This window comes from Dermacentor variabilis, chromosome 1 (assembly GCF_050947875.1).
Source record: "Dermacentor variabilis isolate Ectoservices chromosome 1, ASM5094787v1, whole genome shotgun sequence".
NCBI classification, from domain to species: Eukaryota; Metazoa; Arthropoda; class Arachnida; order Ixodida; family Ixodidae; genus Dermacentor; species Dermacentor variabilis.
Genome location: NC_134568.1, coordinates 259,331,006 through 259,338,269, shown reverse-complemented (window position 1 = coordinate 259,338,269; position 7,264 = coordinate 259,331,006).

Genomic DNA, 7,264 nt, shown 5'->3' with positions numbered 1-7,264 from the left:
AAGCTGTCAGTTATAACGTCCGGCTACTTAGCAGAGTCACTTCGGAGAACTTCGCAATGTACCTCTTGCTACGGGGGTGTCTGTACTTCTCTGTTGCCCCAATGAGAAGCCGTTTCATTCCTTCTCTCGAGGCACACTTTGTGGGTGGGAACATGATTATTTGAAGCCAAACTAACAGGAAACAAGTGAGCCAGTTCTTGGAGTGTTGTTTCCTGGTGCTCGTCAGTAGAAGGAGGCTCATCGGGGAGGTTTGGCACCAGTTGATCAGCAGTAGTAGAAATCGGGCGTGGCGGACCGGACACAAGGAGCTCTGTGGCAGGGGCCCGGCCGAGTAGCATAGACGTTGCTGACTCAGGAACAGGACAGGGCTCGGTTAGCGTCGGTTGCTCAGAAATATGGACGACCGAGGTTGGCACCGTTTTCACAGGATCCAGACAACCAAGATGAGTCAAACCTTGCTTCTTGCCAGGAAATCGTGGTGATGGAGTTGGTAAGTCCTCCACAGAAGCACAGTCGGTACTATAGGGAGTTTGACACGGACTCTGGACAGAGCGATCATACTGCCCCGCGGAAGCTGCATTCATCAGGTACTTTGTCATCTTTGGTAGCTTCTTTTCACGTTCTTCTCTTTCTAACTTCGCCTTTCGTTGATGCTTTGAACTTTGATGCTTCCTACCAAGTATTTTCGCATGAATGGATTGTTGCAGATGGGTCGCAAGCCCCAAGGGTTGCGTTGGCCTGGAGGCCTGGGGCACAGCTGGAAGCATCCGAAGGTCCTGGAAAAGGATGAGTCGACTGCTAACAGAACAACTTGTTTATTCTAGCATCGCAAAAGAGCGGCCGGTCAGGTCGACCGAAGTGGAGAAACGGGAGACCACGTTACTCGACGGAAGAAATCGAAGCCTCTCTCTTGGCGTCCGGGGGCAGCTGCTTTTATACTCTCGGAGGCGAGGGCAAGAAGGAACGCCTCGATAGAGGCGCACGTGACGGCGGCGCACGGACACGTTGTGACAAGAAGTGACGTATCCGCCGGGCCGGCGCCGGTCAGACCTCCTCGCTTCACAGTTGGGGAGCTCCTCTCCCCGGCTGCCGCGCTTTGACAAGCGTGGGCACCAACATGCACACACACACACACGCACACACACGAAGGCACGTGGCATTGAAACATGCCTGGACGCGCTCAGCAAGAGGCGTTGGGACGGCGCTGAACTGGCCAAAATGTCCGCCGCTGTGAACGAAGCCCCGGCGTCCGTTGCATCCGCACCGGCTATACCGCACGTCGGAGGCGAAACGTAGCAGGATGCTAATTGTTCACCGGGCACTTCTTCAGTCCGACGCGACCGCAGGTGTCCAACGGTGGCCATCCCGATGACTGGCGCACGCTGCCTTGATGGTCCGTGGCTGGCCGAGAGTAGTGCGTCCCCCTGGAGCTCCTCAGCGGGCGGGCTTATGCAAGCTTAACCGGCGGCTCGGGGCTGAATCGCAGCCCGCGATCAACTTCCTTTTATAGACGCGTGCCGCGTCTGTCTGTTACTAGCGCCAAAGCAGGCGTTCACATACGCATAGAGTTCCTCGTACAAATTCCCTCCTTCTCCGTACAAACTCGCTCCTTCTCCCGTTCCGGTCTCGTCTTCCTATTGGCTATGAGCAATCGTCTGTTCTGGGAGGTTCTCAATTTTTCTGTCGCCCCGTCGACGTCGAGTGCGAGAACGAAGGGGAGAGGGCGACTCCTAGCTCCGGCGAAGTTATGCACTCTCCGTCGCCTCTGAGTCATCTTTTTCTACTTCTTTCTGGAAAGTTCGGCGGCCAGTCTGGCCTACTTTTTCCGTCGAGCGCGTGCGAGGGTGCGCAGCCACTAGGCAGGAATGGGCCCTGGAGACAGGCCTTTGTGTCCAGCTCTCCAACTTCCCCCTTCACTCTTCCACAACCCTAGCCCGAACAGTGAACAATCCATGCCCCACGGCAGGCAGACAAAAACAACCGTGACGTCTTCTTTCCTTTCCTGCCTAGACTCTGCCATCAGACTCATCATCATCTGCTATCGGACTCATCCTCCCCCGCCCAAATTACCATCACGGTAAAGAAAAGTCGAATGGGAGGCACTGTTGGGTACTGCAGCACATCATTTCTATGAGAAGGACAGCGGCAGAACTATTTGAGAGGTGGAGGGTGGCGTGGTGGTGACGAGGGGCAAGGGAGATTTAGGTCCTCATCCCACATTACATGTTTTAGGTGCTTCCCCCTTGCCCCTCCTCTCCAGACAGCACTGGACAGACGGACTATCAGGAAAGCACAAAAACTCTACCAAGCAAACGCACCTCGCTTCGTAAGAGGGAGGGGGATTCCTGTTTTTGCAGCTCGACAAGCTCTCCCTAAATGATCAGGCCAAACGCATGCTGTTTATTTATTTTATTTCTTTATTTCCAATACTGTTAGCCCTTGCGGGCTGTTACAGGGGTGGGGGAAAAATTTTCCACAAACACGTAACACCAGTTCCGCAATAAACAAACAATGCATTCAGCATACACATGACAGTTTACGCTCAAATGATTCAGTTGTGTGCGTTTCAATAAATACATCTGCGTCAAGTTTGTTCCAATCAACTATAGTTTTCACAAGAAAGGAAAATTTGAAGGCATCAACACGCGGCACATAGGGCATTACAGCATGAGGGTGACCTGTACGTGGGGACACTCGTCCTGGGGGACGCAAGTATAGTCTGGAGTCGAAATTGAATTTATTGTCATACATTTGGTACAAGAATTTCAACCTGGCTAATTTTCTGCGCGTTGCCAGTTCGGGCAAACCGGCACGAGATAATAACGCAGTTACAGACTGTGTCCTTTGATAAGCATTAAAGATAAACCTTGCGGCTAGTCTTTGAATTCGTTCCAGTTTATTTATCAAGCCCACTTGGTGCGGATCCCAGACTATACATGCGTATTCCAGTGTAGGTCGTACAATTGTTTTGTACGCCTTGAGCTTTACCTCGGGTGTAGCATCTTTCAACTTTCGCCTTAACAGACCGAGTTTCCGTTGAGCAGAACCACAAATGTTTTCGATGTGTGCGTTCCAATTCAAATTGGGCGTGATTGTAACCCCGAGATACTTAAGCTTACTAACATGTTGAAGTGGGCTATCATTTATTCTGTAAGAAAAAAGCAACGGGGTTTTCTTGTTAGATACAGTCATGTAAGCTGATTTATCGAAATTAATTTTCATGTCCCACGTAACACACCAGTCATAAATTCTTTGCAAGCTTTCGTTCAACAACACTTGATCCTGGACATTCTTAACGCGACAGTAAATAAGGCAATCATCCGCAAATAGACGCAGTTCAATGTTAGGATGCAAGTCATTAGCAATGTCATTTACATATAATAGAAACATAATTGGTCCTAAAACCGAACCCTCTGGTACACCGGATAAAACATGCAGGTAATGAGGATGATCTTTCGCCTGCTATTTGAACATATTGTTTTCTATTTGTAAGGTACGCATGGATCCATTTCACAATTTGTGTATTGACTCCAAGTTTATACAATTTCTCAATTAGTTTTATGTGACACACCGGTCAAATGCCTTCGAAAAATCAATTGCTATAACATCATTTTGTTCGTTGTTGTTAATTGCGACGCCGAAAGCATGAGACACCTCAAAAAGCTGCGTCACCGTTGACAGACGTTGGCGAAAGCCATGCTGCTTACTGTAGAATAAGTTGTTATTTTCTATATATTCAACCAGATGTTTCGATATTATGTGTTCGAACATTTTACACGCGGAGCATGTAATGGAAATAGGCCGATAGTTTTCCGTCAATAACTTATTGCCTGCTTTAAATATAGGTACGATGCGTGCAAGGAGCCAATCTTCTGGCACACCTCCGATACGGAATGATATTGCAAAAATTCTAGACAAAAAATGTGATATCCATTCACAATAACGCCTTAAAAACTCATTGGGTATCTCATCGGGGCCACAAGATTTTTTGGTATCCAGTTTTAACAACAGTGCTAGAATGCCTTCTCGAGAAAATGCAATATCATTTCTATCTTCACGCAGCAACAAACCATCGCTCGCATTTATGGGGTGCCTATTACTGCCAGGTGTAAACACAGAGTTAAACATAGTGTTAAAAGCCTGTGCGATCAAAGCTGGTTTAGTGCACACATTTCCGTCTACCTTAATTTCATTGATGTTGCACGTAAAACTAGATAAGTAATTCCAGAATTTTTGAGGCGAGTTTTGCAAGTAATCCACCAGTGCTGTTGAAAAAAATGCCGCTTTTGCGTCTTTTAATTCCTTTCTAACTTGTGTACTGAGACTGGCTATTTCTGCACATCGCCTTGGCATCCTTCTACGTGCACGATTCAGTCGCCGCTTCAAATGAATAATGTTTCTAGTTACCCATGTATTGGGTTTTCCTATGCGCTTGATTTTCTTGGGCACATATTTTTTTAAACAGGCGCGAACAACTGATACAAAGTATCTCCAAACCCTATTTATGTCATTATCAACCGGCATATTATCAAGCGCCCGTTCGAAGTAGTCGATAACCGACGTGTCGTCAGCCCGATTAAAATTATACACATATACAGAGGGATTCTTTTCTAATTGCGTGTTTCCTATACTTAAAGTTGCTACTACTGTTTTATGATCTGATATGCCTTCCTCAATGTCGACATTATATTTAAATGTTCCGTTAGTCAAAAATAACAAATCCAGCGTAGATTGATTTTGCCCCTGTGTCCTGGTCGGCTCATGAACTACCTAAACAAAGTTATGCTTAAGCATAATCTCGAACATTATATCAGCGCTAGGCTTTTCCACTGGCCCCGTAATTCTGGCATCCCAATCGACACCTGGTAAATTAAAATCCCCTGTTAAAATAATTCTACTTCTGCCATTCCTTATGTTATTTAAATGCTGGTCAAGCGCATACAAAAATTCAACAGGGCGTCTGCTCGTTCTGGTTTTCTCGATTCATACATGTCGCTCGAAGTTCCGTTGCCCATGGTTCCACATACTAAGCAGGTTAGAATAAATGGGCCCCCTTCTCCTACTGTCCGAGGTGAGGCCATGGGCTGCAGCCCCCTTAGCCCTCCCCTTAATCCAGCGCTGCCCGCAGCTGTAGCAAACAGGCGGCCTGCGATATTCATTGAATTTGGGCACAGACGTCCAGGGCGCGTTATGGACGGGAGACGCACGTCGCGGCTGTCTGTCGTGTCGACGTTCAAAACTCGTAGGTTGTGGCTGGACTACGCTGATCTGGGCATGGGTGTTGTCGTGAACGGGATGGTCGCTGTAGGCAGGTCGTGGCCAGGCTGCCGGTGCCTCGCAGTAGCGCTCTTCAACGGAGCATTGGTGGCACATGCGGTTGGCATCTGGGCCTTGAAAATGAACCAGCTCATCTCTGATAACTCGTCGTACTAAAGCCGCAAGGGCGTCAGAGGCAGATACGTCCACACTTGCTACGTTGGTCACGTTGTCCAGCCGACCAAACTTGGAAAGAACGCAGCGTGTTTTAAGAGCCTCGAACGTACGACAGTGACACCTTAAGTGGGAAGGGGTAGTGAGGTCGTCCTAGAGATCAAAAAGTTATATACATCTTCGGCAATTCCCTTGGGTAGGTGTCCAACCTTCTCCTCGTCCGACATACTTGCGTTCACAATTCCGCAAAGCTTCAAGACTTCCTCAATATACGCAGTGCAATGCGCTCGTCGTGAAACTGTCTGCTCAGCCCTTTTCTTTGTCGAAGGCGAATCACCAAAGCCTTTCGTTATCTCTTCGACGAAGCTTTCCCAAGTTGTGAGCGAGCCCTCGTTATTCTCGGACTATATCAGGGCAGTTCCGGCAAGGAAAAAGACAACGTTAGAAAGATGCGCAGACGCGCTCCATTTATTGTGGCGGCTCACCCTCTGGTATTGTCTCGAACAGTCTTCGACGTCCTCATTCGCTTTGCCTGAGAATGTGCGTGCTTCTCGATGAGGTGTCCAGTAGCCAGCTTGCCTTGCGCGGATGCTTTCTTCCGCGGTTTCCTCGCGAACGTCGCCTCCGTCCGAATCACTCATGTCAGTGTCTCCCGGTATTAGCCCGGCCAACCGTTTGCTGCGTCGAAGGGGTAGTACAGCCCGGTCGTCCAATGTGATCTACCCAGCACCTCCACCGAAATTGTTACGGATGGGATGGGTTTACTTACAAGATGATATAGATGGTTAGCGTAGAGTAAGGGACAGGATGGTAAGGCAAGGCCAACAGGCAGCGGCCACCTCATCGCGCACACCTCTACTTTCTCTTCCTTCGGCTGTGTCATGCAGCGTGACACTATATATATATATATATATATATATATATATATATATATATATATATATATATATATATATATATATATATATATACGGGCAACTCTTTAAGTATACGCGATATAGCAATAAACTGAACTTTTATTGCAACTGTTCAAAAGAAACAGCTTCGCTGGAAATCGTGTTGTAATTCTTCAAGGTAGCACACATCTGCTGTCTTTTTTTCTTGTGAATATTGCAAGTAAGTTATGTTGACTGCTGTTGTTGAATGATATTACCTAATCTAGCGATACATTTATGCTGTACATTTAAACACCAAATACAATTCTTCGTTTAATTATTAAAACTGTTTGTAGCAAATGCGCATTTTTTATGTGCGTTGTGCCCCTCACGGGGGCAGTTGTCAGCTTGCTCCCTCCCTGTTTCCTTTGTCTACTTGTATGTTTCAGTAATAATAATAATAATAATAATAATAATAATAATAATAATAATAATAATAATAATAATAATAATAATAATAATACTGCTACCGGGCGGGATCCGGGACCTCTGTGAGGCACTCATTGCCTTTAGTCCCTGCATTATTTGAGATTCGATATAATTGTAAGAAATAAATTAAAATAAATTTTTGGGCCCCCATGGTTCACCACGTGTGATTGATAAACGGGTCTATGTTTGTTAAATATAAATACAGCAGACAGAAGCATTTCGAGGCTCGTTCAATTGTAATAGTAATTCGCAATATATATATATATATATATATATATATATATATATATATATATATAGAGAGAGAGAGAGAGAGAGAGAGAGAGAGAAGTCAGATCGTTAGCGATTTGCCCCCCCCCCCTCGAGAAATATTTGGTATGCCACTGAACACAGGCAATCCTTATGTAGCAGCGGTCCCTGAACTTGGCACACACAGATTCATTCCATTCCTTAATATGTAAGTCACAACT